The following is a 27,241-nucleotide window of genomic DNA, read 5'->3' on the forward strand; positions in this document are numbered from 1 at the left end:
ACATCCAGAAAAACTGACTGTTTGGTGCGCTTTATGGGCTGGTGGAATCATTGGTCCGTACTTTTTCAAAAACGATGATGGCCAGAACGTTACAGTCAATGGTGATCGGTATAGAGCCATGATTACTAACTTTTTCATTCCTGAATTGAACAACTATAATGTCCAGGAGCTAGGTGGTTCCAACAAGACGGCGCAACATGTCACACAGCTCGTGCCTCAATCGATTTATTGAAAGACACGTTTGGTGACCGCCTAATTTCACGTTTTGGACCTGTGAATTGGCCTGCAAGATCTTGTGATTTAACACCGCTAGACTACTTTCTGTGAGGCTATGTAAAGTCATTGGTCTATGCGGATGAGCCACCAACCCTTGACCATTTGGAAGACAATCTTCGCCGTGTTATTGCCGATATACATCCACAACTGTTGGAAAAAGTCATCGAAAATTGGACGTCCAGATTGGACTACATCAGAGCCAGCCGTGGCCGTCATATGCCAGAAATCATATTTGAAATGTAATGCCACAAGATTATCTTGCGGATAAATAAAATTCATGTCAATCGAATAATCCATCGTTGTTTAATTGCAATTTTAAGTTCTATAGCTTTAAAAAAACACCCTTTATTTATTCTTTTGAGACAGAGCAATACGAAAGATTCAAAAAATGAAGGATCAACGATTAGGACTTTTGTTGAAGGCATTTCAAGTAGGTATTGTATTCAGAACGTCAAATTTTCTTGTCATTGCACCCTTAAAACGTTTCACGAGACGAAGAGAATCCATTTTTTAACGTTATTCCATATCTACCTTTATGTCAATTGAGGAAGTGTTACCTACCGGCATATCGATGAGTCTCTCCTTACATTTGCGACTGAAGGTTAATTGTGAGTCATTTTACAAAACATAAAATTTGTTTGAGCAGTCGAACAAATCATTCTATAAATCATATATTCGCCTTCAAGATGTTAAGACATCCTAAGAATGCTATGATTGATTCGAAGATTTTCTAATTTGAAATATGGTTTTTATTAAAGTAAAATATCCATATAGATGTATTTTTCCTTTCATCTCCTATGTTCCGTTAAAAGATTAAAGGAAGCTTTTCCTTTGAGAGGTCCGGGGGGACCGTTCTCATAGATGATTGATCCAATCAATAAAATGTATTTCGTAGAAAGTTTTTCTCTGTTGTTCGAGAATTCTCTCATCGTCCAAATTTTTCAATTCTGATAATCGTTAAGGATAGCCAAAAGTTATACATAACTGAGAGGTTCATTTTTGGGAAAGACCCATGAAAAACAAGGAAAAAATTTCAACAAAAATATAACGCTTTTGTTTTTCCATACACAATAGAAAACTAGTGTTTCACTCACAAATGACACTACCAGTGCCATATCAATTTTTTTCGTTATTAGGTAACTTGCTTCAAAGAATGCATGTCACCTACATAATTAAATATCTTATGATGTCAAATTGCACCACTAGTGCAAATCTAGGTGAAGAGCCAGGTCATTTATAATCGAGAGTAATATCTTCCAACTGAAGAATCAAAACAGTTGAATCTCTGCATGGCTTCTTCTATGAAAAAAAAAACGTTCCAAAGTTTCTTCCGACCCACAATAACACCGCTTTGATACTTAGCTCTCTTATGAATAATACATGGACGTTCTCCTTTGCTCTTTACATTGCCATAAATCTCAGTAATAGAATAACAAGAGAAGGAATCCGGTAAAGGAAGAATGTCATGAATATAAAACAGAGTGTTGCAATTTTAAAATTACTATCTAGAATCTGGATCAGGGTGCATCAGAGGAACAATTGATCCTTAAAATTTGAAGTTCTACAGAAAAAAAGTAGTGGGGGAGGACCAACAAAGAATATGATTCGATGATATTCAAATTGAGATGGGAAATAAATAGAAACAGATATCACAAGATGAGGAATCTAACGAAACCTCCAAAGTCCAAGAGAAGAGTATTAACATATAGATTTGAGATTTGAGGAGGTTCCATTGGACTGTGACCTAATGGTCTAATGTGTCCCATCAGAGCAATTCTCGCCAATACATGATCTACAGCTCGCCTTCCAGAGTTATAATGAACTCCAGTATCTAGATGGCTTCAAGGAGGCTAATTCTTCACCTCCAACGAGTTTCTTGTCCAAAGCAGATTTTGCGTTGGCTAGTGATGGCGAGGCATTCCGTTACCAGGTGATCCAGAGTTTCTTCCTCCTCCCTACAGAATCTGCACTCGTCATTTTCTGCTAGACCCATTTCCATGAGATGTTTCCTGAGGTACCAATGCCCTGTAAGGAATCCAGTAAGGAGTTGTAGTATCCTCTTGCTAAGATCCAAATACTTCTTGGATCTCGAAGTGTCAAAGTTTCTAAGAATTTTTTTGGAATGATCCAACCCAGGAAGATTCTGTCAGAGTGTTTCTTCCTTCTCCAGAAACTCTTTTTAGTAGGTACATTTGCCTATACCAAAGAAAGGTTCCGGGCCAATGGAAGGAGTTTGTGCTCCTTTTCTGGCAAGTGTGTTGGCCTCTTAATTCCCTTCAATGACTGGGAGTCCAGACCAAAAATACGTTGGTATTCTTGCTTATTTCGTTGAGTTTTCTTCAGACTACAATACCATTTTAGAATCAATGATGTGTGAGCTCAGAGCTTTGATTGCAGCCTGACTATCAGAATGTTTAGCTGGATCACATTGGTGATAGTTTCTTGCTACGTTAAGTTCTACACATCTTTCTATTGTAAGTATCTCTGACTAATAGACACTCAGACAGCGGCCTAAGGTTACTGAGCATTTGGTGCCAGTCCCGAATAGTCCAGCGACAGTCTGCATCGTGGTTTTGAAACCATTTAATGATTTTTTTTTAAACTAGGATTGTGGACTCCCTCTCCCAAATATACTGAAGAAATTACCCAAAGCCTCTCAGGATACATCAAAGCCTACTAGAATTCAAGCAAACAACTAAAACCCCAGAATCTCCGAGACCTAAACTAAAAAAGCGATGAAAATCCTCCGAACACGTCGCTTATATCTGACGTCATTACTAGCTGGCCTTGTATCCCAGCGATAAGGCCATTCGGCCCGATATAAAGCGTGGCAAAAACCGGCAATTAATCCCGGCGCACGCTAAGGCCCCGGGCACACATGCAACTTTCCGCCTTTGCCGTGGAAAATTTATTGGAGCCGCGAAGAATACCTCCGTGCATATTCATAGCGGGAAATGAATGGGGGAAAAGTCGACGGTGAAGCGCGAATTGGAATTCTCCAGGTTTTCCGGAATGCCCGGAAAATGCCCGGAATTAATGAGGAGATAAGGGATAGAGGCGTTCGCCACGTTGTAATTTTTTTTTTTACCTTCGTCGCCGTCGTCGTAATCGACCTTGCTATTCGCGATCCAAGCCGTTTGGTTGGTAAATGAATGCGTTGATTATCTATGGCAGGTGCGGGAAGATGGAAAATCGATGTTTGGAACGTCGCGGGGAAATTTAGGAGTTTCCCCAACGTTCAATTTAAAGGTTTATCAAGCTTGATACGGTGAACCATATTTCTGAATTATCTAGAATCGGGTGCTAAATATGGCTGAAATCACAATGAAGAGAAAGCTCACAGTGTGTTAAATAACTCTGTTATCACTTAGATTCAAATTCAACTAACTGTCAAAGCAGATGACTTGTTTCAGAACATAATTGAAAAGAATCTGTTGAAATATGCCTTCGAGAGTTGTCACATTTGTTAGCTTTCAACGAGAAGGAATTTTCAAAAAAACATCAGGTCTGGTGTACCCCAAGGGTCTATACTTGGTCTATTTCTTCTTGAGGGAAACTATTCCAAGCTACCTGTCTCAGAACCGCCTAAGTCCGTGGGGGCTGAGGTAAATTTCCAAGCCTTCTACTCATGATGTCCCAAACATTCTCTATGGGTAAAATATTCACATGGGTTGCTTCGAAAAAGTTTCAACTAACTCTGGCAACATGAGGTCGGGCATTATCTTGCTGAAATATTGGATTCTCGAGCCAGTTAAGGTAAGGGAGAACATATGGATCCACTATTTCTTGAAGATAACGCACCGATGTCATGTTACTTCCCTATTTGCATGTGCAATTGCATCCCATATCATAACGCTTACTGTTTGTGGTACATGACGCTCAACATCAAACTGAGGTTCACGTCTTTCTCTCCGACGTCGTCTAACCCTTCTTCGGCCATCATGTGCACCCAAGGAGAGTTATGATTCATCAGAAAAGACGGCCTGATGCCATTCCACATTCCAATGTTGACGTTCTGTGCACCATTGTAATCGTTGCCGGGGATGCTCAACCGTCAGAGGTAACACAAGATAGGGTCGATAATGCTGCATGCAGTTCAAAAGACCTAAACCGGCGGTAAACCGTTCTGACAGTTACAGGATGGCCTTGTTCTCCTAACCACTCATCAGCCAAAGATCGAGTTGTCGCAAATCGGTCTCTAATGGCCTTAGTCTTAGTCGTCGATCTTGAACTTCATTTGTGCCTCTTCGACGTCCGGTACCTAGTCTTTTTCGATTTTGGGCATTATCATACCACGCTTGAGAACATCTCATAACAGTAGTTGGATTTCTTTTCGTACGGTTAGCGATTTCTCGAAATGACAACCTTCAATGACAAATATTCACGATTTTCTCTCCAAATTCAATCATTTACTCCTTGCTATACTATCTATGTTTCACCAAAAAAAAAACTTAAAATTCAAACAGATCCTTCTAGGTGTTGCAGATTCTAAGTCAGTTATTAAATTTTGTCAATACATTTTGCAGTAAGAGGAGCGTTATAGTACATGTATCATTCTTAAAAAAAATCAATTTTTTGAGAAAAAGTGAGATTTTACTGGTGAAGCCCGAGACTGTAGTGATTTTTAATAAATCCAGAAAAAATCAGCATATAAGGTGAAATATAAAAACCAACAAATATAAACAATTACAAAAAATAATAATTATAAAGTAAAGATAGACAAAGCCTGATCTGATTTTCACAAAATTCTGTAGGTTTCAAAGAACGTTACTCAGATCATTTGATTTGCAGTGTGAACTATTTATATCATTTGGAAATTAGCGTTCACAACAGTTCGTATGCATTTACATAATTAATTTACAATGAAAATCATCATGAATAAACACGATTATGAATACATAGTCTTCATGCGATGTTATTCTCATATGATATGATACTCAACACATAGTCTAACGTAAAATAGGTTTATCTCCCCATCTACCTAACTCATAGACCATAGAATGCCGACACTGCTCTATTACCATACAGAGACACGAGAACAAGCGACGAGTTGAAGAAAAAAGTGCATCACACATTCATGTCCATCAATTAACGTTATGTTAATTTCACGTTTGTCTGTTAGATCCGTTGTTCCTCGCAGATATATGCATCTGAGCAACGCGTGACGATGCAATAATGAGCAATAAAGACTTCGTAGCTCCCTCTCCAACCCTAAAGGTCCCGCTTATGAACGCGCGCCCGACTAAACAAAACAAAAAAAAAGGGGGCAGATGACAACGAAGATAAGAGGGAAATTTCGCCCGACACATGTTGGTAGAAAATCCGGTACGCGCGCCACTGCCTTCCGCGGCAATGAGGAACAATGGGACGAAGATTTTAATCGCCGAAAAAAACGGGAGACAGATGTTGCGACTCTGTTGACTTTCGGACGCGATCCGGCAGACTGGAAAGTTGAATTATTCAATGGACGTTGCCGAAACGGTGTAACGGGTTCAAATCGGGGGGGTCGGAGGTCCCTCCAATGGCGTTTCGCGGTGTCGACAGCTGCAACGACGGGAGATTGGGTTTTCCTTTGGATTTGGCCTAAATCATCTTTTGAATTTTTTTTCGGTTGTAGAATAGTAGGTTTATTGTTTCATCCGGAGTAAAATGGTGACTTTTGTCACTAAACTGAATTAGAGATTCATCAAGCCAAGTAGCTTGACAACTACTTGACTTGAAAATCAAGCTCGTGAAAAATTATATGCTTGACTTGACTTAATCTTAGATAATTATTGCTTAGCTTGATATCAAGCTACTTGATATTACTTGAGCTTGATATGCACGCGTAGCTCAGCATATATTTCTGCAATCGCGTGTGCGCTTAGACTAAATAAAGAAATTCTTCGAGAGCCGAGAGAATGAAGCATTAGCCAGTGTGACTTTATCAGTAGTTTTCCCACATTTCTATGAAATCTATTGGTAGATTCTGGTAGTTTCAGAAATATCTTCCCAAACTCGGCCAAAATGACCAAGGATTTCTTGTCAACGCCAGCATCTTCAGCTCCTGTTGAAAGACAATTTTCCATAGCTGCTCTTACAGTTACAAAAACCCGCAATAGGTTAGGCGACAAATTTATCAGATGCCTCATGTGTCTTAGATCCTGGATGGAAAACGAAGCCTGGAGGTTTTTCAATATTAAGAAACTTTATTTTTTTATTATTTTTATTTTATTATGATTCATAGAGATTTAATATATGTTTCTATCTAAAAAAAAAATGATATTTTTGGTTATTTTACACAATAAGTTCTTGACTTGATATCAAGTCAAGATCAAGACAAGTAGTGTGAAAATCAAGCCAAGCCGTGAATCCCTATACTGAATGTTCCATACGAGCAATTTTTTTTTCCGCAAATGGAATTCAAACACATAACCAGTAAAAACTAACTAAAAACCTAAAATGATTTTGATTTTTCTATGGTCAATATGAAAATGAAATGAAATTCAACCAATACCTACTTTCTCTGTTGAAATTCTGTGGTGACAATTGTGAAATCAAACTACAACAATATGAACTGACGTCTAATGGCGTCTTTTAAAGTTTGCCACACAGTTCTCTATGGTGATGATACCCCTTAGTCCGAAATATACACTCAATTGTCAAGAAATTAACAAAAATAAGAACAATAGTTATAAATAACTTCATCTGAAGTTACATGTATAGTATCTTTGGAAGTCCTAATTGATTTTCTCTTTTCTTTCTAGGTAATCCTCATTCAACTGTCGATATACACCAAACGAGTTGTCTTTGTGGTAAGTAGAATGCCACCAACAAAACCGTATCCACCTTCGATATATACAACAATAATCTCTTGACATTCAATTGAACAATTGTTGAGTGAACCACTAAAGAAGCTGCCTACAATATTCGACGCTCCCATGACCCAGATATTGTGGAGTCTTGTTTGTCGAAGTTGAAGACTGAATGGTTGAAACTAGGAGTTTATTGGTTTTCTGGGGCATACGCCCAACATTTGGAGCTGGTTTCTAAAGCAGAGGGCGCTTTAAACTTCAACATAAAGCTCTCGATAATTCCATAGACATGCATAAACCTTATAAACTTATCAACCATCGACTGGGATAAGATGTCTGAAATACTGGGTGTATTCACTGATTGGATTTTGTTTGAGACAATTCTTGCGACTCGGCTCGGCATGAGTCCCTTTTCCTCCTTCTTCCATAAGGGGGCGCTATACAAAGAATTGACCAATCAACGGCATCATCTTGAAATATTCATTTGGTCTGTCAAAAGACGGTCAAAAGATCTTGTTATTATTGTTGATTTAACCTCAAAACACGACATTTACAGAACGACGACGTGAGCGCCATAAGAAACGATGAGGAAATCAAGTGAGAAGGAACCATTACCATTGAAATCCAAGAAGGCTGGTCGCTTCGAAAGTCGCCAATTCAATCTTAAGGTTTTTCACGAACAAGTGTGCACACCAGAGTTTTGGACATCTTAGACTGGTGTTATGGCGAATCTGACAAACCCATCGACTGGAAATATTGCGAATCTGACAAAACCATGGACTGGAAATATCCCAAATCTGACAAATCTATGAATGTATTTTCAAATTCTGTTGACTTGCCTTAATGATGATTTTTGACAGGATGAGTGAATATATACCAGAGCTGAAATTGATAGGTGAAAACCTCAGAGTAATAAACATTGATAGAGGGAGCATATGTCATTTTTAGTAAGCAAATTTTGTCCCCAACATGAACTATCAAATTTGACATGAAACGCGCGGAAGTGAAAACATATCAGTGATACGATATTCCACTCAATTTGCGAGTTTCTCCACGAAGAACGAACTTCTTATATCCAATATTGAATCAACTTTTCATATTAACTCAAAATATGTTGAAATAAATACCTAAATATATCAGAAATTCAGAAAACAAACTTCAAGCGAGCCAAACGACGTGAAACAACCGATGACACTAGGACAGCAAAAGTTGCCAAACCTTGGATTTCAGCAGGTAGATACAGAAAATAATAAATATTCTGCTTATTATAAATTCGACAATTAGGGAAAATATCGAATTCCAAATACTCAAATTTGCATATTTAATCGCGAATCAATTAAATAAATATATTTCATTCAATATAATATACATCTATAACGGTGAAATGTTGGATTTGAAAATATATCACAATCCGACAACGTAATCTAACCATGTTGTGGACATGTAAAATTGCGTATACTCCCTCTATCTATGTTTGTTACCCTATGAATATTACAAACTTTTAATTAGCGCATTCGCCAAATTGTAACGAGAATTGTAGGTTTTCTTATTATTTCTCTTTTTTCATCTCAAAATCATTAATTCAAATTTGATTACATTCAAAATCAACCAGAAGATAACATTGAATTTCTATAGAATTGTTATTTCAATTGTGAATGTTGATTTGCCTACTCATATCACAGAAGAGTAAGAGATTTTGCTATATTTCATTCAATATAATATACATTCATAACAATATAGTAAAATTTTGGATTTGAAAATATAACACAATCCGACAACGTAATCTAACCATGTTGGGGGCATGTAAAAATTGCGTATACTCCCTCTATATATGTTTATTACTCTACGATGAAAACCTTCAAATTCAAGGAGCTTGATCTTTGGAGAATAATTCCAATGAAAAACATCCGTTAGGCGCAACGACACCTAGATGGCGCACGTTACGAGAAATTCATACAGTTAAAAAAATCAACCGTCAACCTTGCAGCACTTTCAATGGTCCCGCATCCATTATTCCCAAAACAATGGAGGAAGATGTAATTTCCCATGTTGATTAAACCAGTGGCGTGTCGGTAAACGCGGCGAGGCCCATTATCTCGATGGAACAAGTGAAAAATAATAACGCGCCTCGCATTCGCCGCTTTTAGCGGCAATTCTAAACGAACGTTCGCAAAATTGAATGACCGTCCTCTTTTCCCGTTCCCGCAACGACGTTACCGCCGCCGAAACTGCCCCCCGCTCCTATAAAAATTTTCGGATGATCCGAGTCGAAGGACCAAAAACCAATTTCGCCGGCCGCCATCTCGCGCGACCGGCGTTCGCCCGGATTCCGTCAGATGGCGGCGTGCCGAAATGGCGTACCTGGCCTGGCCATAAATATTCATGCCATCGCGCATTCATGAAGACGTGAATTATGTCCGCGAGCGTCATGGATGATAAGTTTTTTGCGCGACGGGTTTTCCCGGCTACGGCCTTAATGGGAAAATTTTAGTGCTCTGATTCCCGGCTGATAGATGGATAGCTGTTCCGTGTACTGAAAAAATGCGCTTTTTTCTACCTGGAAGCGGCGTTGGGTTGGGTCGGTATCTGAATGGGTGACCGCTTTGTTGGGTTTTCGAATAGGTGGTTTCATTTTTATAGTAAAAAGCGTCGAGTATATTTTGAGAGAAATTCATTTATGTTTATTTCATTGTAAAGACGAAGTTATGCCATTAACGATGCAAAACGATATCAGCGAAATTGCCGCCACGTCTACGATTGCAGCGCTATATTCTTTACATGAAATTTTTCATGACCAATGAAATGCGCCTGTATGTCCTCGATAAATTCTCCTCTTTCCATCTTCAAGATCATGAATCTATTGTGGAGCATTGGCAGAAACTTTATCTGTCACGTAGCCTCAAAAAAAAAAGGGCGGTAAATCACAAGATCTCGGAGGCCAATTGTGATCACCTCTAGGTGATCAAGTTACTCAAGCCGAGTAACTTGACATTTTAACCAACTATACTTGATTTGAAAATCAAGCTCGTGAAAAATTACATACTTGAGCTTGACTTAATTTTAGATAGTTATTGCTTGACTTCATATCAAGATACTTGATATTACTTGAGTTTGATAAGCTCTCGTCTCGTATAGAATCTAGATTTTGGTTGTTTCAGAAATATTTTTCCTAACTTGGCCAAGGATTTTTTATCAACGCCAGCATCTTCAGCTCCTGTTGAAAGACAATTTTCCAGAGCTGTTGTTACAGATACAAAAACCCGCAATAGGTTAGGCGATAAATATATAAGATGCCTCATGTTTCTTAGATCCTTGATGGAAAATTATACGATCAAACAAATCCTGGAGGTTTCTCAATATTAGGAAACTTAATTTTTTCATTATTTTTCATTTTGTTATGATTTATATTGATTTAATTTATGTTTCTATTTCAAAAAAGTTGATATTTTCGGTTATTTTATACAATAAGTTTAATAAACAAAAGTGTTTTTTTAAAGGTTCCTTTTCATTTCATCATTTTTTTATTGATGAGATACTACACAAAATCAAGTAGCTTGATATGATTCAAGTACTTAATAAATAAATACTTGACTTGAGATTGAAAAACTACTACTTAACTTGAGCTCGACTTGATTTCAAGTAGCCTGAAAATCAAGCCAAGCCGTGAATCCGTAATCACCTCTTAACACGGCCAGAAAACTTCCCTTGTGAAATTGCAATTGTATCGTTGCTTGTGTGGCACGTAGCGCAGTCTTGTAGAAAATTAACGTCGTCCACATCAATATCTTCCAATTCCAACCATAAAAAATCATCAATCATAGCTAGATTGGTGTCACTTTTACCCCCGGCGTTATTTTTTGTGTGAAAATGATATACATATGTGAAATCAGAGAAATCAATTGAACTCCAAAACTTCAAACGATACATTATCCATCCATGGTATAAATACAATTATTTTAAATTGCATCGCACAAATTCAATATATTTTCCGATGAAATAAACATTTTCTATTCTATTCATCCACTAAATAAATAAATTCGACAAAATGTTGGGCAGTGTTAGGCTTTAAATGATCCTGTTAATTATATTGTCGATTTTTTTTTCGCCATGACATCCACAAAATTAGTAACCGCAAAATGTAGTATTACATTTTTATGAATATATCAGTTAAAAAAATAACTTAAATTGTAAATATTAGGTCAAGTGCTTAACGTAACACTGTTAGTCCCATTCTTCTATGAATCCGTATAGCTATCTCGTGTCCATATTTTAAACCCCAAAGTTCAAACCAAAATTGTCTATACGCCCCCGTATATCCAATCACATAAATACATTTCTTTTTGTTCTTCCATGAACCAAAATGTCGCCATATATTCAGCGAAACTGACATAAAGCAATAAACATACCCCAATATCCGAGAAAATTGGCTTCGACGAAATATCGATTCAACTTTTTTCTCTGCTCCAACCTTGAACTTTGCCGTTTCTTCCGTTTGTTCCCTAGATGCTAGTGCGGATAGAGAATCACGCCCTTCTTGCTTAATGTCAGAGTTCATTTTCCATCCTCTTTGGGTTGCAGAAAACGGGAAATGCGTACGCGCGAAACAAAAGACTTTCGAATGATGGAGCGCACGCTGAAACGTTTTGATCCATCGTCGCCTCCATTCTTTAAAGTTGTAGCGTAGCGTGTGTTTTGTTCGATTGTGAACCAAGGGTAGAAAAAAGACGCAGATCCGAATCAAAACCATGTCAGAGTCGACCCGCTGAAAAAGAAGAAGAAAAACATTAGACCAGTTGGTTGAGAACGCATGTCAATGTCATGACCAGTTGGCCGACTCCTCTCCAATAAACGTAATCAGTGAAAGAGGCGATGCATCAACTGGACAAGTCGGTTCATTCTAATTGTTACTTAATTGTCATATCTTTGACGGTTAACATTGAATCCTTGCATTGTTTTCAATGCAATCGAACGTCAATGAACGAATAATGGCTCTATTCATTCTATTTTTTCATCTGTCGTAGAAAAAATCGAGCAGCTGTACTGAAAACCTGCAGGAGGTTGGAAGCCACTTCAGGACGCAACTTGTTATTCTTTACCCACTTGTTCATGGGAAACTTTTCTAGTGAACGTGTGTTTTATTCAGCTGTTCTAATGACAGTGGAATATCCTATTACAACTAATAGTTCAATGAAGAATACGTACCCATGATGTGGGTACACGTATTAGATATTATACAGGCTGTGTTGCTTTTTTCCTCCAGAACTTTTTTGCAGTGGATCACTGGTAGTTTAGAAAATGTAAAAAGCAACTTTTGTCCTCTATCGTATCTGCTGCCGATTTCCGGAAAAAAAATTATGTAGTAATCCTCAGGAAAATCCAAATTATCATAAAGAGCTGTGATGAATAAATTAATTATAATATTTGGTACTTATTTACGCAATCCGTAGCGAAGAATAATAAATATTCGATACACTGGTAAAACCATCACAAAAAGTACCACTACAAGAAACACCCTATATCTCTAAAACAAAGCATTTGCGTTCTCATGTTTATAGGACTTTTTTTCTTGAAATTGTCAGAGGAATCTCTTTCTTTTGCACCACCAATTTAGGAATACCCTGGATTGGACACGTGGAGATATTGAATAAGACTCAAAACTCCTGGCAAAACCCTTAGAAGTTGGCTTGGCAACCTATCTTCGAATTCGAAGCATTCTTTGGAATGATCATTGAAGACCGTCTCAGTGCAATAAACTTAGTAAATCGATTGGACAAAAAGTCCTCCATATGGTATAACGATGGATAAAAATAAGAAAAAGGCACATGTATTTGGGTATAAGGGCCTAAAACAAGGATCTCTAGATGTCTGATAATGGAACAGATTCAAGAATTTATATTGTATTTGATATCACATACAGGTAATAATATTTTATACCTCAGTGATGTATTTCGTTTATTTACCGAAATAAACTCCACTATTATTATAATTAATTATTTCTTATCAATTTAAAAACATGTAATGAATGTAACAAACTACAGGGTATTACATTCAAACCAATTGCCGCTAGACAATAAGTATTTTTGATAATATTGTTAATTTAACTAATAAAGAATGTTACGCGTTACTTTATGAACACACACAGAACTATTGTATTTTTGTCCACACTGTACCAATTGGAATCAACATGTGATACATTTTTGGAATCAGCTCAGCTAGAGCAATCGAAAAAATGAGACAGAATGGGGGTGTTCCATTAAAAAAAAATGACGGTGACGTCATTACTCGAAAGTAATTCACTCTGCATATTAGATTATTATTTTAAAATACGGTAAATTATAATAAAATATCGACGTGTTTCAGGATTATTCCTCAAAATGGTCTGTTTAGCTAAAAATGAATTTGTTCCATACTTTACGGACACAGTGTATGTAGAGAGAAGATTAAGATTATCCATGATATCAAGTTGAAAAACTTCATTGAAATTCTTCTTATTACTTCAGTTTCCTTGAATTTTCAATTTTTTTACTGATATTACATGCTTTTCTCATTCGAAATTGAGATATTTCATGATAAAAAATCAAATAAAAGGTACCTCATTGTTGGGTAAACGTAGGAATAAGACATTCCTTTCTTACTGATAGCAGTGATAACTTCACATAGCCTGTGAACAGAAGCACTAAAATTCTCACTTTTCCACACAGCTGCGGTGTCCGAGTGGTTAAGGAGATGGACTTGAAATCCATTGGGTTCTACCCGCACAGGTTCGAATCCTGTCCGCAGCGTCACTTTTTTATGGAATGTTAGACGTTTATAACTGCAGAAAACGTACGATGTGCAATAACTAAAAGTTTCTTACGTATGTTATCATCATAGAGTATTCAATATAGGTAGAGGAAGATAGAGATAAGTTTAGCTAAAAAATGAATTTGTTCCATGCTTTACGGACACAGTGTATATATAGATAGGTATACCGGGTAATGAAGTTTCTGGTGTATCCAGAAGGCTCGTCAAACTCACCCCCATGAATAATGATCTGGGGGTACGTCAAGCGGGCAGAAAGGACTCGGGTTTCGAAGTAATTTTCCATCGATCATCCTTAATGTCAGCCGCGTCGAGAAAATGATAACACACGGAAATGGATGCACGTCTAATTTCAGCAGTTTTCCCCGACGTGGAGGAAGTTTGATTGCTTCCTGAAATTTGTCATTTCTGAATCGCGAATCGAACGTATATATCTGGATCTGGTTATTCACATGAAAGCTTCCGTTTTGATTGAGCACCGTGTGAATACTCTGGAAATTCTGGGAGAAGATTTATTATTTCAATTCGTTTCACCGCTTAGATCTGGGGAATATTGAAGAACGTGCCAGAAAAGTCCATATTTCTTCTTTTTGGGGAAGGTTCAATGACTCCACAAGATTCGTCTCAGCTGAAATACCCAAATTGAACTTGATGCTAATATCGTCATATTGAAACTCTTCCTGGCTAGGGAGTCACGGCTTGGCTTGATTTTCAAGCTACTTGGCTTGAACTTGACTTGATTTCAAATCAAACTCAAGTCAAGTCGTAGTTTTTCAAACTCAAGTCAAGATTTATTTATCAAGTACTTGAATCATATCCAGCTACTTGAGTTTTATCAGTTTTATTGTGTAGTGTCACATCAATAAAAAAAAATCAAAAAACTAGTCTACATCAATATCCTTCAATTCTGGACGTAGAAATTCATACATTATATCTTGGTACCGCAATCCATTCATCGTAACAGTTGCACCAGCCTCATTTTTGAATAAGGAGACCAAAAACCTCTGCCCAAATAGCGGACTATTCAAAATGAAAAGTCATAATCAATAACCTTTCAGTTTTAGTACATTGGGTGATTGGGTATCTTTGTCAAGAGAGATTCTGAAAAATTATTTCAACTGTGCACAAAATTCTGTCTAATTCTACGAAAACAATATTCCTAATATATATGAGGTACAGTCCTCTAGTCGAACTAATAAACTTTTAAAAAAAGTCTGCAATAATTTCTCTTCGTATTTTTTTTTTTTCACAACTCAGCAATCTAATTTATGTAGTGTACCAATTTCGTAAATTCTAATTATATTCAATGTAATGTAAGTATGGTGTGCTGTATCGTTGTACCTACAGTTTTATTACGTTGGTAATGAACAGCTGTATTTTTTAATTAATTCTCTCGGCCAGAAGGATTTATAAGACGTCTAATTGATTGAAAAATAGCTGGGTCTAATTTATTTCCCTTCTAATAAAAACATTGGCGTTTTAGAAACATCTGTCAGGTAATTATATTCGGTGTTGGAAATAATTACTTCTTATCTTCTTGTAGTTTAAATCAAGGGTAAAATAATGTTTTTTCATTGAATCGTGAAATTTATTTCCTCGTTGAAATATGAATTATTAATACTGGGTTTTGAAATTGATTAACTCAGAAATTGTGGAATTATGCAAATCTTCAGTTTTGTTCTCAACTACAGTTTTGGTACCCAAATATTATAATATGTGTTATAAATATTTGAACAATTTCAACACCAATACAATTGTCATTTCAATTTAGAATTTTTTATCTGTTTCTTTTTCGTTCCAAAAGCGGTAGTTTTCGATTAAATCAAAGCTGAAGAAGTGAAGTACTGTAATCTATGGCTACAATGATGTTATTATTTTTTTCCAATTCTTCAATTCCAAAACTCAACCTGGAAAGTATTTGGAAAGTTACTATGAGTTTTGGTGAGAAGGTATTAAGATTTTTAAATAGTTAACTCAACATTTAATGGTTGTTGGCTGTTGCCTTGTTTGGTATCAAACGAACGATCATCACAAAATATTGCTGAAACTTAAGGTCACTTATGCTGTTACAATTCAATTAAGAGTCCAAAAAGGCACCTTTGGTAACACCACCAGTGAAGAAAATCCTTGAAATGTAAGCAGTGGACATTTTTGTGAATTTTTATATTGAAAATATTACTCTACCTATTGAAAATTGGCCAATAAAATGCACAATATGTATTGTTGATACAAATTTATTGTAGAAGAATCTCCTCACACATTACTTTTCGAATTGAAATCTTAGAACTTCTGTGGCACCCGATTCCTTTTGCTATTTGAGCCTGTTAAGGAAGTTGCCTCTCTCTTCCAGCGTTTTACGCACAAACTCATACCCGTATAAAATCCGTCTGAACTGTGTTATGTAAGCCAGCCTGTGTAATATATTCAATAATTGATTTTAGAATCATTCTCCACCAAGTTACGAGTTCGATTCATGGTAGAAATACACCTTTTATACTAAAATAATAAAATTGTGGGACCAAGAACAGCACCCTGGGTGACCCCACCAACCATAAATATAGGGAAATTTACAGATTTTTCTGTACACCAAGTAGCAGACAGAACCTTCTGGTGGACTAATAACCAGAAGAGACTTTACGAAACGTCAAGCGGGCAAACTTTCGAATCCGATTTAATTCTCGCGGTCGGCCGTCTAGGACCTTTTTTTTCAGCCCGGTCGCATCAAGAACACTATCAACCCGAGAAAACGTCTACCTGCAACGCAAACACGCGTACATTCCACACATAGAAAACAACGAGCCCAGACGGTCGGTAAAGAAGCTTCCTATAATCCAACACAGCTCGGAGAACGATCCTTACGAAAAAGCTTTGGCTTGAACCGGTTCAGAGGTAGCGAGACTCGCCTGGGAAGAGCTAACGGTTGACGTTTTCCACGGAGTGGCCTTTGGAAAGGCTCGTTACGGCTCGGTACCTGGCTGCGACTCTCTCGAGGTGCCCCCCCTTGCCTTCGAGACCCTCGTTACTTAGCAGCAGGGCCTTGCGGGGGCAATGTTTGGGAGCGTTTGTGAAAAGTTTGGAGCTCGTTTAGATTATGGGGCGGAATTAGCGATCAGCTGGGAATGATTAGGTTAGCCCGGGTGTGTCTTGGAGGTGGGGAATTCGGCGGAGTTTGGCGGTTAAGCGGTGAAGTTTTGTGGTCGCTTGTTCGTCTATGGTTGGTTGGGTAATGCTATGAATTTGGGAGAATTCTAACTAACGTTGGCTTTGGGGTTTTTTGGTTGTTTTGGTTTGAAGCTGCAGCTTCCTTATGCGGATAGGAGTCAGCTGTCCTCAAAATGTGAATCTGAGGATTTATGACTTCTTTTCATCTGATGCTTCGAATCCTAAGAATTTCTGATAATGGTTTATTCTTATTAGTAAGATTTCAAACTGCAGCTTCATTATGCGCAAAGAAGTCAGCGGTTCTTCTCAAAGTCAAAATTATGACTTTCTTCATGTGATGCTTCAAATTGTAAGAAACTCTGATAGTTTGTGATGTTTGAATAGTTTGCATTGACTCAAATTATCGAGGCATTCGGATAAAAACATTTTTTCTGCTTCGACCAAACGTAGTTGCATTGTTTACGTCAGTTTAATTCGTGTAAACAACTGAAAATATAGGATGTCATCATTTTCCAATGTTATTCTATCGAATCTGTTAGCTTACTCCCAATAAATTGGGTTAAAAGTAACACAAAAACTGATCCTTATAGAGATTGAAGACGCAACATGTCAGTTTTCGAAGGCTGCAAGCAGCAGTAAAGGACGATACAAAAAAATCGAGAAAATTAGGGAAGAGGTGTTCTACATAAACTCAATATTGATATATGGACACTTAATATAGTGAAAAATGTTTAGAAGAAGAATTTTGGATTTTTTGTAAGAATTAAATTTTCTTATTATATAAAATGCTCGTAAACTGAGGGTATGAAAGTTAATGAGAGATTCCTCCGATAATTCCAAGAAAAAAGTCCTTGTAAGCTTCGACCCACAGCTGCTTTGTTTTCGAAAAACAGGGTGTTAAATTTAAAGGTTGTTTTTTTTTTCTGATAACATCTGCACTTATGATTCCTTAAAATTTGGCATATAGATACTGCGTATTGAAGTTTTCGTCACGTAATATGCCAATTTCCAATGCAAATCTACAGGGTGATATTTTTTCCGGAACAGTGCCCTTTTTTCCCTCTAGAACTTCTTTTTGGTGGGTCACTGGTTGTTTAAAGATGTCTATAAGGAAACTTTGGTTCGATACTAAACTTTTCACTGATTTGCTACTAATTCCGAGAAAAAATTTAAACACTTATCTCGAAATCCAAATCCAAATTATCATAAAATCCAGTAGGTAAGTAATTTGTGATGAATTAATTAATTATTAGTTTCGGGGTTTATTTTGCTCATCTGTAGCAATAACTTATAATGAAAAGCCTACAAGAAACACCCTGTATCTCGGAAACAAAGCGCTTGTGTACCGATGTTTATAGGACATTCTTCCCTAAAATTGTCCAAGACATTTCCCATTTTCATTTGTACCTCCAATTCACCTCACCTATAGGAAATACTTAATACATCAACATCTGCTTTTATACATTTCCAAGTACAAATGTACAGAATGACATTCGTACAATTTCAAATAAACTCACGATGACGTTTCGAAAACAAATTGTTCCTACTATCAAGCTCTACGTTGTCGGAAAGTTCGCAATTCAAGCCTTAACTCCAGTATTTCAACTGAATGAACTCCGGAAATGGCAGAAACAGAGAAAAAACGAGTCATCTGGCATTTAGTATATCTTAATTTCCCCCAAAAGCCTCTCTCGGGTGCTTTCCCGTCACAACAATTAATAGATAAGCGGGTACAATATAATAACGCTATCGTGCTTTATTTTTGCGTTCTCGACTTCCTTCGCCAGATGAAGGGAAATCGATAGAATAAGTCTCATTTCTGCCAGAGGAACTGCGCTCCAAAAGTCAAAATCATATTACTCAAAAATTGTCGAGTGACGGACTCTTTCATCAGAATCGAAATATTTTTAATAAACAGGGTGTTCTACCAGCTCTTCGACAAATTTTGACAAAAGATAATTTTTTTTAATTCAGAACATTTTTTTCTATGAAAATAGGTCCAATAAGTTTTTAAATTGATTGATGATCTAGGGCTCAACATTGTTGGAAATATGTGGTATCAGCATAATGATGCAGCACCACTCAAAGGGAGACAAGTAACTAATTGGTTAAATGAAAATTTCCCAAATAACTTGAAAGATGAGAGGGACTAATGTCATGGCCTCCTCGTTTACCGGATCTCAATCCGATAGATTTTTATTAATGAGGAAATATGAATTAGCTTTTCTATCAGGTTAAAATCACATCTTATCTATTAGGTGTACAATTTTGCTTCCGCCGTTTTGCAATTGATGGCTATAGCAGTAAGTGGTAGTAGATGTCATACAATAAACTTAGGTATGTATAAATATAACGCCATCTTGATTCTTGAAATATTAGTCAATTTGTGTCTGCATCATAAAGTTATTCTCGATTAAATATGTCAGCCAAATTCTCATCATTTGCGGCAGTTTTTAGTTTTCTGCTTTAATATGAAGAAATCTGCGGCTGAGGCTCATCGAATGCTCTCAAATTTTTATGGTAAAGCCGCTATCAGTGAAAGAACGTGCCGAAAGAGTGGTTTCAATGCTTAAATAACGGTGATTTTGATCTCGAAGACCAACATGGCAGTAGAAGAAAGAAGGTTTTCGAAGATGTAGAATTGGAGGCATTACCTGATCCAGACTCGTGTCAAACGCAACAAGAATTGGCAGTATCATTGGAAGTGATGCAAAAAGCCATTTGAAAACGCTTGAAAGTCATGGGAATGATTCAGAAACAAGGAAATTGGGTGCTCTACGAGTTGAAGCCGAGAGATGTTGAACATCATTTGTTTGGTTGTGAACAGCTGCTCGTAAGGCAAAGACGGAAGGGATTTCTGCATCGCATTCTGACTGGAGACAAAAAATAAGTTCATTACGATAATCCCAAGCGCAGAAAATCATAGGGATGTCCCGGTCATGCTTCCACGTCGACGACCAAACCGTATATTCATGGTTCCAAGGTTATGCTCAAGTATTTGATGGAACCAGCTCAACGTAGTGTATTATGAGTCGTTAAAACCGGCTGAGAGAATCACACGTGATCGTTATCGAACGCAAATAATGCGTTTAAGCCGAGCATTGAAAGACAATACAACGTAATACAACGAGAGACATGATAAAGGGACTTTACAGCATGACAATGCTCGACTCCATGTTGTCGCCGTATGCATCAGACGTTGCTTCCTCAGACTATCACTTATTTCGATCAATGGCACACGGCCCGACTAATTAGCACTCCCAGTCTTGCGAAGAAGTAAAAAATTGTATCGATTCGTGGATCGCTTCGAAAGATGACCAGTTTTTTCAATGCGGGATTCGTACGCTGCCCGAAAGATAGGAGAAAGTAGTGGCCAGCGATGGACAATACTTTCAATCATAAACGTATAACCAGTTTTTCACAATAAAACCTCGAATTTAGGAAAAAAAGAACGGCGAAAACAAAGTTGTACGAATATGTATATTTATATTTTACTTTTGTCATACGAGAATTTTCATATAAACGGTTCCGCCACTGTTTGCACAATACGACCGCAGGGTAGTTCCGAAAACAAATTGTTCCTCCGCTATCAAACTTATCGCAGTCTGAGAAAGTTCGCAATTCAAACCTGAAACTCCAGTATTTCAACCGAACGAACTCCGCGAAATGGCGCACAAAGAAGGGAAAAACGAGTCATCTGGCATTTAGTATATCTTAATTTCCCCCCTTCAGCGGCCCCCCTCGGGACCCCTTCCACCACCACCGCAACAATAAAAAGATAAGCAAGTACAATATAATAACGCTCGCGTACTTTTTTTTTCTTATTCCCGTTTTCTACCCCCATAGTACTCCCTCGGCCAGATGGAGAAAAATCGATAGGATAATGGCCCATTTTTGCCGCCGAGGAATCCACCCCCTACCCCTCGGGGGTTGAAGGGGGTGGAGAGGGGGTACGGCCGACGCGGGGGCGGCAGGCACAGCTGTGAGAGGGGCCTGTGGCGCGCGGAGTTTCCCAACGAAGTTTTTCAATCAATACTCGGCACGAGGGTGTCTCTCGCGTAAGGGTAGGAGGGCTAGGGGATGATATCGCTGACTGTTCGAGAATATAACGGAGAGAGAGAGTTCGTGCCGAAGTTGCTGAGATGGTGGTCCATATTTCACGTCCTCGAGAATGAGTTTTTTCCTCTTTTTTTTTTTCGGAAAAAAGCACGAGCGTTTTTCTTGCGGGGATGGTGGTATTCCGTGATGGTCTTCGATGTAATAACTGGGATTTCGATGTAGCGGGAATGATGGAGTTCGAGGGATGATGATCTGAGTTTGGTTCAACTTTTACGACGCTTTTTTTTGGGTGGTGTAGTCTTCGAAACGATAACTCTATCGTTTTGTCGTTTTATCTTTTTTTTTTTATTTTGAGTAGGGAATGGTCGCAAACGATGGGGTTGTACTTACTGATGACGAATTCGTGCTTAAATTCGTATTAGAGGCTCACTGAAAGCATTTCGCGAACTATATAAGACTTAGAGAAAATGTCTTCAAGGTTCTTCATTTTTTTTTTCGAATTAAAAAGATATTAGAAGGCAGATCATAGATATTCCGATTCGTTCTCAAGTCTCAGGGTGTTTCTAAAAAAATAATTGTGGTTTGTGTTAGGGATAATCGAAAAATTCTAGAACCTTTTTGTCAGCAATTTTAATGTTTTATATGATACTCTTAACAAATCATAGAAATCAATTATCGTTTTAAAGATATACAGGAGAATTGGTCTTGCTCATGTGGGGCATCCTGTGACCAATATTTCAGGAGATTTAACGATTATTGTATAGAGATTCAATTTTTACTGTTTTTTCCCAATTTCGAGTTCGAAATTTTTACAAACTATGAGGTCTACGAACAATCGTTGAGAGGTATTTGGGATAAATGATCCCCAATTATACTATCATATCAATTGATTCGTTGAAGAAGGGGACGAAAATGCTTGCAGTTCAGCAATTAATCCATTATTTTAGAAAGTATAGCTTGTAAACTAAAATTAACAACAAAATTTTTGATAATATTCTCGAGGCTGCCAACGTTCCTTGAGGCAAGATAATGACTTGAAACGTCAATATGTTCTAGATCACATCTCGATCTATAAAAAACGTTTTTATTTTAGGGGGCTGTGACCAATATTTTAGGAGATATAACGATTATTGTGTAGAAATTCAATTTTTATGGTTTTTTTTTCCCAATTTCGAGTTCGAAATTTTTACAAACTATGAGGTCTACGAACAATTGATGAGCGGTTTTGGGATGATTGGTCCCCTTGAAAAAAATGATTTTTCTGAAAGTTCCCACATGGGAATTTTATACCATCATATCGTTTGATTCGTTAACTCAGAGGACGAAAATGCTTGCAGTTCAGCGATTTAACCATTATTTCAGAAATTATTGCTTGTAAACTAAAATTACTTTTGAAGTTGAAGTCGAATTTTCAAGAAAAAACGTGGTTTTACTGTTTGGGCCCAAGACTTATTGAATGAAGTGACCTTATGATCCAATGATCTCTGTTGAGTTTCATTCACATTCTGAATGTTTTAAGGACTGGAACTGTCTTCTCAATTGTAAGTTAGTCGAAAGCATGTCTTTCTTAAAAATCTACTATTGCATACTTGGTAGAGTAGGGTAATTGGTATTCTGCTTATTGCTGATTGTACAAACACTCAATGTTTGAGATTCCTTGCCTAATTTTTTCATTTTCTCTTCATATTACTCAGAAATCGTGCTTAAAAAACAAAACATACTTTCACAAAATAAAGTCGACCTCAAACCCAACTTCAGTACCAGTGTTTCACCAAACGTAAATTTTTTTTGCAGGAAATAATAAACCTTTTTATTGCATTTGCAACGATTTTTTGAACGCCTCAAGAAGAAATTGCGTTAAATCTAGATATAAATACCGGTTCTTTTCGCATAACTCAATTGCAATTCACCTCGATAAATAAAATAATAATCCATAACCTCCACCTGGGTCAATGTCTACAATCAAAATAAGAATAAAGATGGTCTCGGTACACCAGCTATTGAGGGCAGGGTTAAAAATTGCTGTCACAACGTACTTACGATGTGAAATCTACAAAAACAGAGTAATAACAATGTCCACGATTACCAACGGAAGTGTCGATTTCATTATATACTGACATAGAAACTGCAACACCCAGAAAGATCTGTTCAAATTTTAAATTTTTTTTGGTAAAATATAGATAGTATAGCAATCAGTAAATGATCGAAATTTGGAGGAGCAAACGGGTTTCACAATTTTTTTTCAATGAATTTGTTAATAATGTGTTTGTCCACCGCGATTATCTATACACTGGCCAACACTTCTCGGCATTGATGCAATAAGATGGTCTATTTCTTCTTGAGGGATACTATCCCAAGCTACTTCATGTCTTAGAGCCGCCAAAGTCCATGGGGGCTGAGGTAAATTTCCAAGCCTTCTACCCTTGATGTCCCAAATGATGCTCTATGGACGAAAGATCGGGGGATCTGGGCGGCCATGGCAAGAGATTCACATGGGTCGCTTAAGAAAAGTTTAAACTAACTCTGGCAACATGAGGTCGGGCATTAGCTTGCTGAAATATTAGATTCTCGAGCCGGTTAAGGTAAGGGAGAACATATGGCTCCACTATTTCTTGAAGGTATCACAACGCTATCATGTTACCTCGAAGAAAGACTAAAGGTGACCTATTAGCATGTACAATAGCACCTCATACCATAACGCCTACTGTCCGATGTACATGACGCTCAACATCAAACTGAGGTTCACGTTTTTCTGCCAGACATCGTCTTCTTCGGCCATCATGTGCATCTAAGGAGAATCGAGATTCATCAGAAAAGACGATCTGATGCCATTCCACATTCGAATGTTGTTGTTCTCTGCACCACTGTAATCGTTGCCGGTGATGCTGAACTGTCAGCGGTAACACAAGATGGGATCTATAATGCTGCAATCCAAAAGACCTTATCCAGCGGGAAACCGTTCGGATAGTTACAAGATGGCCTTGTTCTCCTAACCACTCATCAGCCAAAGATCGAGTTGTCACAAATCAGTCTCTAATGGCCATAAGTCTTAGACGTCGATCTTGAACTTCATTTGTGTTCCTTCGACGTTCAGTGCCTACTCTTCTTCGGTTTTGGGCATTATCGAACCACGCTTGATAACATCTCATAACAGTAGTTGGATTTCTGTTCGTACGGTTATCGATTTCTCAAAATGACAACCCCGCCTCTCGTAGACCAATAATTCGACCTCTTTCAAATTCACTTAGCTGGCGATAAATTCCGCGTAGACGTGCTCTAGGCATTTTAACAACAACTAAACATCTACTTTGGATCTCTTCGATACAGCTGGTTTGTTGTAAAATTCCAAAGACTTGCAAAAAACGAGTACAATATTTAAGTAACAAAAATTGCTTACATGAAAAAACCTTTACGGTTTTTTTCTCCTGATTCAATCATTTACTCCTTGCGATACTATCCATATTTTACCAACAAAAAATTGAAATTTAAACAGCTCCTTCTGGGTGTTGCAGTTTCTCTGTCAGTTGATATATTTTCTACGTCCATTTCAGAACGTAGAAACAGTTCTGAATACTGCCCACGTATCTGGCCCATAGCAAGCCAGCCAGCCGCGTTATTCAGTCTCAAATATGTAGGTACCTACATTTTATTCCGACCTACGTGTAGCTCGATAAAATACATTTGAACGGAATGTTTCGTTTACCTGTGGATACATTTGGTGTTTCACATCGAACAGGTACAAAGGAATGATGTCTGTCTGTCTACCTGTATTAATGCCGCAGCTGGTTTTCCCAGAAACTATACAGATATGATGGGCTTTGATATTGACATGTAACGTTATAAGGTATTCTCGTCTGGGTGGTTCAAACTAATTTTTCAGATCGTCAGGTATTTTTTAGTTGGTATATTATTTCTTTATGGGATTCTACTGTAAAAATATGATTAGTGGACAAACGTTCATCTGATTTCCCTTCTTTATTTCATAGCAGACATGTGCTAGGGCTGTTGAAATGAAGCAGGAAGATATTATTCCTATAAGATTTTTTTTTGCTCTTTTCTTTCTGTATTTTGTTTTTTTTATGATACCATTTTCAGTATGAATTTCACTCATTATTTCTTCTCTTTTTCAGGTACTTACCGCACTCCTCTCATGATCCTCTAACATTACGGTAAGCTTTTAGCCGAAAATTCTCGTTAAGAGAAAAAACCTAAAATAATGTGTAAATTAGCTATATAATTATTTTTTAACACACTTGACTCTTTGAATTTTGAACTATTTTCAAGGGATGTTTAGATTTCTTGTAAATGCAACCGTAAGTTGTCATTTGTGTTGTCAATCTACGTCCCAAAATACGCCAAACGAGACAAGTAAATGCTTCGTCTACAGGGTTTTCATTAAGTAGTTCCATTTTTATATTGAAAAAGGAGAATTAAAAGAATTTTTGATAATATTCTCGAGGCTGCCATGTCTTCTTGAGGCAAGATACGCACTTGAAACCTCAGTATGTTTCAAATCACAGCTCGATCTATAGAAAACGTTTGTTTGAGGGGGCTTTGTCCAATATTTCAGGAGATATAACTATTATTGTGTAGTGATTCAATTTTTACGGTTTTTTCCAAATTTCGAGTTCAACATGTTTACAAACTGTGAGGTCTACAAACAATCGGTAGCAGGGTTGGTATAAACGATCCCTAATTAGCCGAATTTCGCACTTGCCCGAAAATTTTTAGGTCGTAAAATTTGTCTCAAATTTTCCATACCTACCCCTTGAAAAAAAAATTTTTTTGAAAGTTCCATCATGGAAATTTAATACCTTCATATCAATTGATTCGTTAACATAGATGACGAAAATGCTTGCAAACGGAAATTTTCAAAACACATAAATTAAATCACTATGAATCATACCAAAATACAAAATAATAAAAAAATTAAGTATATATATTGAGAAACCTCTAGGCTTTGCTTGATTTCATAATTTTCCATCCAGGATCTAAGACACATAAGGCATCTTATAGATGTGTCGCCTAACCTATTACGTGTTTCTGTAACAGTAAGACCAGCTCTGGAAAATTGTTTTTCAACAGGAGCTGAAGAAGTCATTTTGGCAAAGTTTGGGAAAATATTTCTGAAACTATCAAAATCTACCAATATATTTCGTAGAAATGCTTCAGTCTCTCGGTGCTCGAGGAATCCCCTTATTTAGTCTCAGCGCGCACGAGATTGCAGAAATATATGCCGTGCGACGCGAGCATATCAAGCTCAAGTAATATCAAGTGGCTTGATATCAAGTCAAGCAATAAATATCTAAAAGCAAGTCAAGCTCAAGTATGTAATATTTCACGAGTTTGATTTTGGTTAAAATGTCAAGCTACTTGGCTTAATGAATCCCTACCCTAATTCATTCCAGCATCCAAGTTTCGCAGATAAAATCTCAGCAAGAATTTATGCACCAAACCCAGCCTCTCCAGGGACGCCACACAGTCGCATAAATATCAACTAAGTCCAGGTTAAAAAAAAAAAACGAACCCAAAAAGTCCAACCCCCAAAAGGGTTAACAGTTTACACGGTACTCGACTCCCATAACTCACCGAGATAAAAAACTGTCAAACTTCTCTCCTTCCCGGGCGTAGCTGGCGGTCGCTGAAAATGTCGCAGCTAGACGCTTCTCCTTCTTCTTCTTCTACTGCCGTATAAACTTCGCAGTTATCGAGGACCCTTCCTGACGTTTATCTCCCAATTAGTTACGCGAAGAAACTCGAGTCGTAGACGGACCACCACTTCTAATTACCGAGCAGTTCCTTCATTAAAACTTGAAATAAGTTTGAAAAATTAATATATATTTGCGACGACGCTGTCCGGGAAGTTGGCGCCGCCGACGTGATTACATTTGGAATTCTGACGTTTCCGGTACAAACAAAGGCGGGGACTTGGAGGCGACGTGGAGGATTTGCAGGGATTCAAATCGATCTGCTGGAATTAGAGGCGTAATGCGATCGAGACGTTGGAGGACGGACTCCAGAATGTTTGTTGGCTATACGAAATGTGTATATATCGTTATGATGGTTTGGCAAGGAACTGTGTGCAAGTAAATGTTGCAGACGTCCATTTCTTGATTGGTTGTCATTGGCAGATTGAGTTGGAAGAAGAT

At 37.5% G+C, this 27,241-nt stretch overlaps 1 protein-coding gene and 1 non-coding gene across 2 annotated transcripts in view; both read left to right on the forward strand.

Moving 5' to 3' along the window:
* The window catches only part of LOC123682145 (protein gustavus), a 123,918-nt gene that overhangs the window by 52,550 nt on the left and 44,127 nt on the right, over window positions 1-27,241 (forward strand). The window lies entirely within an intron of this gene.
* On the forward strand, window positions 13,771-13,852 carry Trnas-uga. Its single transcript has one exon. It is a non-coding gene; the product is annotated as a tRNA-Ser (tRNA).

This window comes from Harmonia axyridis, chromosome 6, assembly GCF_914767665.1.
Source record: "Harmonia axyridis chromosome 6, icHarAxyr1.1, whole genome shotgun sequence".
Taxonomy (NCBI): domain Eukaryota; kingdom Metazoa; phylum Arthropoda; class Insecta; order Coleoptera; family Coccinellidae; genus Harmonia; species Harmonia axyridis.